This window comes from Oryctolagus cuniculus, chromosome 13 (assembly GCF_964237555.1).
Source record: "Oryctolagus cuniculus chromosome 13, mOryCun1.1, whole genome shotgun sequence".
NCBI classification, from domain to species: domain Eukaryota; kingdom Metazoa; phylum Chordata; class Mammalia; order Lagomorpha; family Leporidae; genus Oryctolagus; species Oryctolagus cuniculus.
In genome coordinates this window covers 107116349-107128449 of record NC_091444.1, presented here as the reverse complement: position 1 = coordinate 107128449, position 12101 = coordinate 107116349, and the positions used below count along the sequence as shown (strand labels likewise).

At 58.9% G+C, this 12101-nt stretch overlaps 1 long non-coding RNA gene across 1 annotated transcript in view; it reads left to right on the top strand.

Annotated features, from left to right (window-relative positions):
• Positions 1-2636: 2636 nt before the first annotated feature.
• LOC127487554 (uncharacterized) overlaps positions 2637-12101 on the top strand; it is a 125611-nt gene continuing 116146 nt past the window's right edge. Inside the window, exon 1 of the long non-coding RNA XR_011381749.1 lies at positions 2637-2885. This is a non-coding gene — a long non-coding RNA (uncharacterized lncRNA). The remainder of the gene's footprint in view (positions 2886-12101) is intronic.

Sequence of the window (12101 nt, the reverse complement as noted above, 5' to 3'; positions counted from 1 at the left end):
GCGGTCACTGCCTTGGGCTTGCCTGCTCGTACTTACACCTGGGAACCCTGCATCTTGTATGCATGTGGTGTCTGCAGTGCAGAGAGGTGACACCATTTCCACCCCTCCCTGCTTGCCAACTGACATCCAAAGAACAGGGGCTGGGTTTGCAACACCCACATCCTACGTCAGAGCCCTGGCTCCAGTCCCAGCTGCTCCACTTCCGATCCAGCTCCCTGCCAATGAGCCTGGGAGAGCAGCAGGTGCTAGCCCACGTCTGGGCCCCTGACACCCAGGTGGGGAGACTTCAGGAAGCTCCTGGCTCCTGCTTTCCCCGGCTGGTACAGCCATCTGGGGAGTGGAGCAGCACATGGAAACCTCTCTCTCTCTCTCTTTTTCCTCTTACTGCCACTCTGGCTTGGAAAGAAGGCCTTACAAAATGTGCATCTAGAGACCAGTTCCCGGATTGAGCTGAGGTCAGAAGGCTGTTCAGTCTGCTGCACTGGGGACGTTGTCTTTCCCTTTATCCTGACTCCTGTTTGTGGAGCTGGGCGCCTCCTCCCTGCCCCAGCCTCGCAAGCTGGCACCCCTCTCTCTACCTGCCACTTCCTTTCCTCCCTTTTAATTATCTGTGTCTGTCTGGCCAACACCGTTGTCTCTGCCATCTCTTTCCGTCTCTCTGCCACTTCTGGCTACCTCCTTCCATCCTCTTTCCATGCAATACATAAATATATGTACATTTATAAAACATATCCTTATGTTTAGGGAAAGTGGGATTAAGATAGAGTTTTTTTTTATCATGTTGTTGATAAAGAGTCTTAGTTAAAAAGTTTATTTGAAGGGTCGGCGTCGTGCTATAGTGGGTTAAGCCACCACCTTGCAGTACCAGCATCCTATGTGGGCACTGGTTCAAGTCCCAGCTGCTCCACTTCTGATCCAGCTCCCTGCTAATGTGCCTGGGAAAGCAGCAGAAGGTGGCCCAAGGGCTTGAGTCCCTGCTATACACATGGAGACCCAGATGTAGGTCCTGGCTCCTGTGTTCCTCCTGGCCCACCTTCAGCTGTTGTGGCCATTTGGGGTGTGAACAAGTGGATGGAAGATCTTTTTCTTTCTCTCTCTCTCTGTAACTTTTTTTTTTTTTTTTTTTGGTTGTTTGACAGGCAGAGTGGACAGTGAGAGAGAGAGGGAGAGAAAGGTCTTCCTTTTGCCGTTGGTTCACCCTCCAATGGCCGCCGCGGCCGGCGCACCGTGCTGATCTGATGGCAGGAGCCAGGTGCTTCTCCTGGTCTCCCATGGGGTGCAGGGCCCAAGCACTTGGGCCATCTTCCACTGTACTCCCAGGCCACAACAGAGAGCTGGCCTGGAAGAGGGGCAACGGGGACAGAATCTGGTGCCCCGACTGGGACTAGAACCCGGTGTGCCGGTGCCGCAAGGCGGAGGATTAGCCTAGTGAGCTGCGGCGCCAGCCTCTCTCTCTGTAACTCTTACAGATAATTAGCACATCTTTAAAAACATTTGTTTGAGAGGCAGAGAAAGAGCGAGGAGCAAGCGCTCCCTTCTGCTGATTCATCCCTCAAATGCCTGCAACTGCGAGGGCTGGTCTGAGGCTGCCGTTTTGGGGCAGGAGCTCAATCCAGGTCTCCCGTGTGGATGGCAGGAGCCCAGCTACTTGAGCCATCACCTGCTTCTTCGCAGTCGGCGTTAGCGGGAAGGCGGAATCAGGAGCTTGCGCAGGGACGGAAACCCAGGCCCTCTGAGATGGGATGCCGGCACGTTAGCCCGTGTATTGGCCGCTAGGCTAGCTGCCCGCCCTGGGCATCTCAGCACTAATGCATTAGAAGAAACCCCCGTCCACAGAGCCAGGGTCTGCAACACCACAGTCTTGCCATTGGACTTATTTTTATACTCACCATCATTCTCTTCTTTCCACTTGAAAAGACTTGGTAGGAGGAGAAGGATCCGCGTTCTCACACTGTCTGTGCCAAGCGCCTGGCCTCTTGGTGAGTGAGCCATGGGTTCCAGCAAACATTAAACTTTGAGGAGTATGATGGAAATCGGACTTTGGCTGAAATTGGGCAAAACACCCTCTGTGTTGGGGGAGACGCCAGACGACATCCTCGGCCCGTGTGACACGGGTCTGTCGGAGCTGCCGACTCTGCGTCAGGCGTCTGGGCCACTTGCGGCCCGTCTCCTGCACATCTGCATGGCGTGTGTTTTTGTGCATGGACTGCGACGTCTCAGAGAGAAGCTGGAACCAGTTGGAACCAGTTATGAAACCACGTTGAACAAATACAGTTCCTAAGCAAAGCCAGGTTCTGCTCCCTGGGAACCCCAGGCTGGTGGAGAGCTGGGGTTGGCTTCAGCGCTGCGCGGCGGCAGGCCACAAGCCTGCGGGCTGGAATCGCGTCTACTCTCGGCAACTCCCGCAGCCGCGGGGAGGACGAGCCCCGGCATGCAATCTGCCGCCCGCTGGGCGAGAAGGACCGGTCACCCGCAGACGAAGCTGGGGCTGTGAGCCCAGTGGTCAGAGAAGCCGAGGGTCGGCCGGGCTTCCGTGGCCTGTGCGTCTTCTTGCTAAGGCAGCTCCCACGGGAGACAAAGTTGGCAGCCGAGACCGTGTGGTCACGAAGTGACGGAGGGCGCCGGCCAGACAGCTCCCAGCAGTCGCCACTGCGTGTGTTCCCTGTGACGAAGCCTCGTCAGGCCACTCTGCAAACTTCCGGTCCAACACTTCCGGAGACCGTGAACTTCCGGTCCAACACTTCCGGAGACAGTGAACTTCCGGTCCAACACTTCCGGAGACTGTGAACTTCCGGTCCAACACTTCCGGAGACTGTGAACTTCCGGTCCCCAAGCTTCCAGAGATTGCAAACTTCCGGCCTCTCTGGAAACTTCTGGTCCTCAAGGTAAGCTGTGGCATTCAGGCTGCTTTTCCTTGTGACGGCATGCCTCGTTTCTGTGGGCACTTTGGTAGAAAATGGAGTGAAAAGTCTATTCGGTGTCTCCCCGCCCCAGGCTTTTCCCATGAACTTCCTGGAGACCCCTTCCCGAGGAAGGTCCCAGGTGGAAGCCCGCGAGGCACCGTGAGATGGGGCAGTGCTCATTCAGGAAATGGAGTCATCAGTACTACAGCGCCCAGGCCGGCGGCCCTTCCGGTAGAATGGCTCCGAAGCAGGAAGCAATGCGTCCGTTTGCGTGTTAAAAATGAAGCGAGCTTAATAAGTAACCAAGCTCCGCAGTCAGTACCCGGTGTGGGTGTTTCCCTTTGTCTGCTGTGTTCACTTCTTGGGATTCTCCCTGGGAGCAGAGGAGACTTCTCTGCGTGGTGTTAGAGACCCAGCTGTATTTCATTCATTAGCTTCATTGTTACTGTGTGAAGGGTCTTCTCCAAGGCGGGGCGGGAGGGAGCTCTGTTACTCGGGAATGAGCGGGAGCACCCTGCCTGCCTCCCGTGCTGCTCCGAGGCTTCCCTCCCAGGGCTGTGTCTTGCAAGCTCCCGGGGTCCTGGAGTGACGAGCCTTGTGCCTTGTTTCAGAGCTGGAGGACACAGGGCGGGCCGGCTCTGTCCAGGCTCTGCAGGAGCTGGCGGTGGAGGACACCGGGGACGTGGCTCTGTCCAGGGTGCACAGGAGCCCACAGTGGAGGACACGGGGGAGGCGGCTCTGTCCAGGGTGCACAGGAGCCCACAGTGGAGGACACGGGGGAGGCGGCTCTGTCCAGGGTGCACAGGAGCCCACAGTGGAGGACACGGGGGAGGCGGCTCTGTCCAGGGTGCACAGGAGCCCACAGTGGAGGTCACGGGGGAGATGGCTCTGTCCAGGTGCACAGGAGCCCACGGTGGAGGACACGGGGGAGATGGCTCTGTCCAGGGTGCACAGGAGCCCACAGTGGAGGTCACGGGGGAGATGGCTCTGTCCAGGTGCACAGGAGCCCACGGTGGAGGACACGGGGGAGATGGCTCTGTCCAGGGTGCACAGGAGCCCACAGTGGAGGACACGGGGGAGGCCGGCTGTCCAGGGTGCACAGGAGCCCACGGTGGAGGACACGGGGGAGATGGCTCTGTCCAGGGTGCACAGGAGCCCACGGTGGAGGACACGGGGGAGATGGCTCTGTCCAGGGTGCACAGGAGCCCACGGTGGAGGTCACGGGGGAGGCAGCTCTGTCCAGGGTGCACCGGAGCCCACGGTGGAGGACACGGGGGAGGCGGCTCTGTCCAGGGTGCACAGGAGCCCACGGTGGAGGACACGGGGAGATGGCTCTGTCCAGGGTGCACAGGAGCCCACGGTGGAGGACACGGGGGAGGCGGCTCTGTCCAGGGTGCACAGGAGCCCACGGTGGAGCACACGGGGGAGGCGGCTCTGTCCAGGGTGCACAGGAGCCCACGGTGGAGCACACGGGGGAAGCGGCTCTGTCCAGGGTGCACAGGAGCCCACGGTGGAGGACACGGCGGAGGCGGCTCTGTCCAGGGTGCACAGGAGCCCACGGTGGAGGACACGGGGGAGGCGGCTCTGTCCAGGGTGCACAGGAGCCACGGTGGAGGACACGGGGGAGATGGCTCTGTCCAGGGTGCACAGGAGCCCACGGTGGAGGACACGGGGGAGATGGCTCTGTCCAGGGTGCACAGGAGCCCACGGTGGAGGACACGGGGGAGGCGGCTCTGTCCAGGGTGCACAGGAGCCCACGGTGGAGGACACGGGGGAGGCGGCTCTGTCCAGGGTGCACAGGAGCCCACGGTGGAGGACACGGGGGAGATGGCTCTGTCCAGGGTGCACAGGAGCCCACGGTGGAGGACACGGGGGAGATGGCTCTGTCCAGGGTGCACAGGAGCCCACGGTGGAGGTCACGGGGGAGGCAGCTCTGTCCAGGGTGCACAGGAGCCCACGGTGGAGGACACGGGGGAGACGGCTCTGTCCAGGGTGCACAGGAGCCCACGGTGGAGGACACGGGGAGATGGCTCTGTCCAGGGTGCACAGGAGCCCACGGTGGAGGACACGGGGGAGGCGGCTCTGTCCAGGGTGCACAGGAGCCCACGGTGGAGCACACGGGGGAGGCGGCTCTGTCCAGGGTGCACAGGAGCCCACGGTGGAGCACACGGGGGAGGCGGCTCTGTCCAGGGTGCACAGGAGCCCACGGTGGAGGACACGGGGGAGGCGGCTCTGTCCAGGGTGCACAGGAGCCCACGGTGGAGGACACGGGGGAGGCGGCTCTGTCCAGGGTGCACAGGAGCCCACGGTGGAGGACACGGGGAGATGGCTCTGTCCAGGGTGCACAGGAGCCCACGGTGGAGGACACGGGGGAGATGGCTCTGTCCAGGGTGCACAGGAGCCCACGGTGGAGGACACGGGGGAGACGGCTCTGTCCAGGGTGCACAGGAGCCCACGGTGGAGGACATGGGGGAGATGGCTCTGTCCAGGGTGCACAGGAGCCCACGGTGGAGGTCACGGGGGAGGCAGCTCTGTCCAGGGTGCACAGGAGCCCACGGTGGAGGACACGGGGGAGGCGGCTCTGTCCAGGGTGCACAGGAGCCCACGGTGGAGGACACGGGGGAGATGGCTCTGTCCAGGGTGCACAGGAGCCCACGGTGGAGGACACGGGGGAGGCGGCTCTGTCCAGGGTGCACAGGAGCCCACAGTGGAGGACACGGGGGAGATGGCTCTGTCCAGGTGCACAGGAGCCCACAGTGGAGGACACGGGGGAGGCGGCTCTGTCCAGGGTGCACAGGAGCCCACGGTGGAGGACACGGGGGAGGCAGCTCTGTCCAGGGTGCACAGGAGCCCACGGTGGAGGACATGGGGGAGGCGGCTCTGTCCAGGGTGTACAGGAGCCCACGGTGGAGGACACGGGGGAGGCGGCTCTGTCCAGGGTGCACAGGAGCCCACGGTGGAGGACACGGGGGAGGCAGCTCTGTCCAGGGTGCACAGGAGCCCACGGTGGAGGACATGGGGGAGGCGGCTCTGTCCAGGGTGTACAGGAGCCCACGGTGGAGGACACGGGGGAGGCGGCTCTGTCCAGGGTGCACAGGAACCCACGGTGGAGGACACGGGGGAGATGGCTCTGTCCAGGTGCACAGGAGCCCACGGTGGAGGACACGGGGGAGGCGGCTCTGTCCAGGGTGCACAGGAGCCCACAGTGGAGGTCACGGGGGAGGTGGCTCTGTCCAGGGTGCACAGGAGCCCACGGTGGAGGACACGGGGGAGATGACTCTGTCCAGGGTGCACAGGAGCCCACGGTGGAGTACACGGGGGAGGCAGCTCTGTCCAGGTGCACAGGAGCCCACGGTGGAGGACACGGGGGAGATGGCTCTGTCCAGGGTGTACAGGAGTCCACAGTGGAGGTCACGGGGGAGATGGCTCTGTCCAGGGTGCACAGGAGCCCACGGTGGAGGTCACGGGGGAGGCGGCTCTGTCCAGGGTGCACAGGAGCCCACAGTGGAGGACACGGGGGAGGCGGCTCTGTCCAGGGTGCACAGGAGCCCACAGTGGAGGACACGTGGGCGGGCCGGCTCTGTCCAGGGTGCACAGGAGCCCACAGTGGAGGACACAGGGGAGGCGGCTCTGTCCAGGGTGCACAGGAGCCCACGGTGGAGGACACGGGGGAGGTGGCTCTGTCCAGGGTGCACAGGAGCCCACAGTGGAGGACACGGGGGAGGCGGCTCTGTCCAGGGTGCACAGGAGCCCACGGTGGAGGACACGGGGGAGATGGCTCTGTCCAGGGTGCACAGGAGCCCACGGTGGAGGACACGGGGGAGGCTGGCTCTGTCCAGGCTCTGCAGGAGCTGGCGGTGTAGGACACGGGGGAGGCGGCTCTGTCCAGGGTGCACAGGAGCCCACGGTGGAGGACACGGGGGAGATGGTTCTGTCCAGGGTGCACAGGAGCCCACGGTGGAGGACACAGGGGAGGCGGCTCTGTCCAGGGTGCACAGGAGCCCACGGTGGAGGACACGGGGGAGATGGTTCTGTCCAGGGTGCACAGGAGCCCACGGTGGAGGACACAGGGGAGGCGGCTCTGTCCAGGGTGTACAGGAGCCCACGGTGGAGGACATGGGGGAGATGGTTCTGTCCAGGGTGCACAGGAGCCCACGGTGGAGGACACAGGGGAGGCGGCTCTGTCCAGGGTGCACAGGAGCCCACGGTGGAGGTCACGGGGGAGGCAGCTCTGTCCAGGTGCATAGGAGCCCACAGTGGAGGACACGGGGGAGATGGCTCTGTCCAGGGTGCACAGGAGCCCACGGTGGAGGACACAGGGGAGGCAGCTCTGTCCAGGTGCACAGGAGCCCACAGTGGAGGACACGGGGGAGGTGGCTCTGTCCAGGGTGCACAGGAGCCCACGGTGGAGGACACGGGGGAGGTGGCTCTGTCCAGGGTGCACAGGAGCCCACAGTGGAGGACACGGGGGAGGTGGCTCTGTCCAGGGTGCACAGGAGCCCACGGTGGAGGACACGGGGGAGGCCGGCTCTGTCCAGGCTCTGCAGGAGCTGGCGGTGGAGGACACGGGGGAGGCGGCTTGTCCAGGGTGCACAGGAGCCCACGGTGGAGGTCACGGGCGAGGCAGCTCTGTCCAGGCGCACAGGAGCCCACAGTGGAGGACACGGGGGAGACGGCTCTGTCCAGGGTGCACAGGGGCCCACGGTGGAGGACACAGGGGAGACGGCTCTGTCCAGGGTGCACAGGGGCCCACGGTGGAGGACACGGGGGAGGCAGCTCTGTCCAGGTGCACAAGAGCCCACGGTGGAGGAATCAGCAGGCTGGCTTGGTCCAGGTTTGGTCCAGGCTTGGTCCAGGCTCTGCAGGAACCCGATGGGCAAACCCAGGAGCTCACCCCTGATGCTCAGTTTTTGCTCCGTTTGTTTTCAATCCAGGAGGTCTTTAAGGGCCTTGTTTTTTTTTTAATGGTCTGTGATTATAGAAATTTCACATATACAGATTAAGCACATAGGGTTAATTCCTACCCATGCTCCCACCCTCTCTCCTCCTTATTCTAATTTTTGCAGTGACACTGTTTCAGCTTATTTTATTTTTTTATTATTATTTTATTTTTTTTGACAGGCAGAGTGGACAGTGAGAGAGAGAGACAGGGAGAAAGGTCTTCCTTTTTGCCGTTGGTTCACCCTCCAATGGCCACCGCGGCTGGCGCACCGCGCTGATCCGAAGCCAGGAACCAGGTGCTTCTCCTGGTCTCCCATGGGGTGCAGGGCCCAAGCACTTGGGCCATCCTCCGCTGCACTCCCTGACCACAGCAGAGAGCTGGCCTGGAAGAGGGGCAACCGGGACAGAATCTGGCACCCCGACCGGGACTAGAACCCGGTGTGCTGGCGCCGCAAGGCGGAGGATTAGCCTAGTGAGCCGCGGCGCCGGCCTCAGCTTACTTTATAATCCTAAGCTCAACCTTCCACGAAGTAAAGGACACAACAGGTAGAAGGAAGAAACACTGTTCCTCAACAGTAGAGACAAAGGGCTGTAATCAATATTCAGTTCTCAGAATGTCAATTTCACTCATATACATCGCATTTTTTTTGTTCTATAAGTTACCACAGAGCAGGGAAAACACATTGTATTTGTCGTTTTGTGACTGACTTATTTCACTAAATATAATGGTTTCCAGGTGCATGCATTTTGTTGCAAAAGAGGATTTCATTCTTTTTTATGGCTGAGTAGTATTCCGTGATGTACGTATTCACATTTTCTTCATCCAGTCATAGGTTGATGGGCATCTGGGTTGACTCTGTATCTTAACTTGGGGGTACAGATCACTCTTTCACAGGATGATTTCATTTCCTTTGGGTGAATTCCCAGGGGTGGGCTGGCAGGGTCGTATGGTCGATCTCTTTCCAGATTTCTGAGACATCACCATACTGTCTTCCATCATGGTTGTAGTAGTAACATTCTCACCAACAGTGCATTAGGGCACCCTTCCCCCCATATCTGCCAGCATTTATTGTTTTCTGATTCCCGTATGAGGGTCATTCCACCTGGGGTGAGGTGAAACCTCTTTGTGGTTTTGACTTGCAGTTCCCTGATGGCTGGTGATCCTGAGCGTTGTTTCATGTGTCTGTTGGCCATTTGCATTTCATCTTTTGAAAAACGCCGGTTGAAGTCCTTTGTCAATTTCCTAACTGGATTGTTTTGTTGTTGTTGAGTTTCTTAAGCTGTTTATTGATTCTGGATATTAATCCTTTATCAGTTGTGGAGCTTGCAAATATTTTCTTCCTTTCTGTTGGTTGACTTTTCACTTTGTTGAGTGTTTCTTTTGCAATGCAGAAGCTTGATATAATCCCATTTGTCTATTTTTGCTTTGATTGCCCATGCTTCTGGGTTCTTTTCCAAGAAATGTTTCCCTAATGTTCTCCTCTAGTAATTTGATGGTATCAGGTCATAGATTTAGCTTCTTGATCAATTTTGAGTAGATTCTTGTACAAGGTGTCAAGTAGTGGTCTTGTTTCACACTTCTGCCTGAGATGCAGTTTACAACTGAACGCTGGATGAGTCGCATGGAAGGTTGTGGCTGCACTAATTTCCTGTATGTGGAGATCCAGTTTTCCCAGTGGCATTTGTTGAAGAGACTGTCTTTGCTGCAGGGATACATTTTAGCAGTATGGGAGGGACCCAGCGCCTGGTGGGTTAAGAAAGCGCTTTCTCTCGCATCTTCTCCTCATTGTTCCCAGTGAATAAGCCGCCCTCATCTTCCTACAGCTTGCTTTAATTACTCTGGGCGAATTCAAACAAGAGATATCGATCTTCCCTCTGGTTCACTCCTCAAAGGCTTGCAACAGCCAGGACTGGGCCAGTCCAAAGCCAGGAGCCAGGAACTCCATCCAGGTCTCCCATGTGGGTGGCAGGGACCCAAGTGCTTGAACCATCACTGCTACCTCCCAGGGTGCACAGTAGCAGGAGCCAGGACTCAGACCACATACAGGATGTGGGTGCCCCAGGGGATGGCTTAACCACTGGGCCACACACTTGTCCCAGCCTTGCGCTTTTTGCTACCATGTGGTCGGCTGGCTTGTATCCATGAAAGGTCCCTTCTGGTCCAGCATATAATTTAGTGTCTCAGATACTGCAGCCACAAACAACCTTCTAAGAGACTCATGCAGTGTTCAGTTGTAGCCTGCATCTCAGGGAGCATGAACACATCACGTTTCTCCGGGAGTGGCTTGGTTTCACGGCAGCCCCAACTCCACACAGCACATGTGCAGGTGGGCCGTGGATGACCTGGTCCCCCACTCCCCGGTGAGATTCCTGGTCCCACCCAGTTCTGGTCTCTGCCCTGAGACTTTACCCGTAGCCATCTTTCACAGGTTTGGAGAACGTTTCTGCTCATTTCATTGCTCTGGGCAAAAAGTCCTTCCTTTCTTTTCCTGCCAAGTTTTTCTCAGGATCAGCGTGACCTTAACACAGAAGGAGCAGGAAATGATAAATATATTGATTCCTTTATTCACAGCCCGCCAGCACTTCTCATGTCAACCTGGGGCTGGCAGCGAATGCTGCAGTCCAGTGAGCCACGCAGAAAACGACAGGAAGTGCTGTGTGTGGAGGAGGGCGGAGCCCTGGGGTCCTCGCCTGTGTGGAGGAGGGCGGCCGTGTCCTGTCCAGCCTCTCACGGCCATCTGACAGCGTGGCCTGAAAAGAAGTGAGCATTTGAGGACATGGGAGAGAGCGACTGGCGTGGCGGGTGTCCATGAATTTGAACGGCTTTCTTTTCTGGGGGAATCTATGCTTTGGGTACAGAGCGGTGTGGCGATTAACATCTTTTTGAGAAAATGGCACAGATAGTCTCAGCTGTCACCTCTTTGTGGAGCCAGAACGTGCAGGAACCCGGGTGGTGCTGGGATCGTCCTGCGGTGCGAGTCTGGCTGGGAAACAGAGGCAGACGCCAGTTCTGACCTCGTTTATCAGAAAGGCCACCCGTTCAGCTTCCTCTGTGTGGGCTCTGTGCTGTCCATCAACTGACCTGGACGTCAGCGAAGAGAGCTGTGTTATGTTTCTTGTGACCACGGTGGAGTGGCCGGTGTGGGCCCGAAGTGTGCGGGGCTGAGTCAGGGTGGAGACATCTTGCCCCCAGGCTGGCGTGCCTCTTCCCTCCTGAGGTGTATCTAGCATGGTCCACGGAAGATGTGTTCCCAGGCCCTGTGTGATTGTGCCGAACGCACTGTAAACTGTCTTCTCCCGTACGGGTGCGCCTTGGAGAAAGTTTACCTTATCCGCAAGGCACAGCAATAGTACAGTGCAGTGGCTCCAAAACCAAACTGGTGACATCGCCTACACGGCCACTCGTGCACTGCAGGGTCGTGGTGGAGTGCAGTGAGCGTCCACGAGCCCGAGCCATGCCTTGGGGCTACAGTGCACCTGGCAGCCGAGATGGCTCCAGGCCGAGTGGTGGGCGAGTGGAGTGTGTGGTGTGGGTGCACTGGCCATGGGGGTGAGCCACGCCCTGGGTGGACGGGGAGCAGCTCCTTCACAGGGCTCTGCGTGCTGCTCGGCCGAAAACCCGAGTTGTTTATTTCTGGAGCTTTCCATGTCGTATTCTTGGGACCCCAGTTGGTTGTACGTAAGGAGGCTGCTGTACCCACGAGTGGACATGGAGCGGGGCACTGTTGAGGGGTGCGTTGCGTGGTTTTAGTTTGTGTTGGGTAAGGGTTTCAGCTCTGCAGTGGGCTGGGAGAGGTGGACGTTCAGTGCTCATTGAGCTGCAGGGAAGGAGATGAGCGGAGGCTTTCTGGAATCCCGGTCTTCCCGGTGTGATCCTGCCTTAGGGCAAGGCCACGTCCAGCCTTCCACCCACTCTCTCCCTCCCTCCCTCCCTCTCTGTTTCTGTCTCTTTTTAAAAAGATTTTATTTGTTTGAAAGGTAGAGTTACAGACAGTGAGAGAGAGAGAGACAGAGAGAGGTCTTCCATCTGCTGGCTCCCTCCCCAGATAGCCACAATGGCCGAAGCTGCTTTCCCAGGCCACAGCAGAGAGCTGGATCAGAAGAGGAGAAGCTGGGACTAGAGCTGGCACCCATATGGGATGCCTGCGCCGCAGGCGGAGGATTGGCCTAGTGTGCCACAGCGCCAGCCCCCCGCCCCCGCTTACCTGCTGCCCGTGGCACGTGTGTTTCAGGCTGGAATCTCAGTGCAGGGAAGAC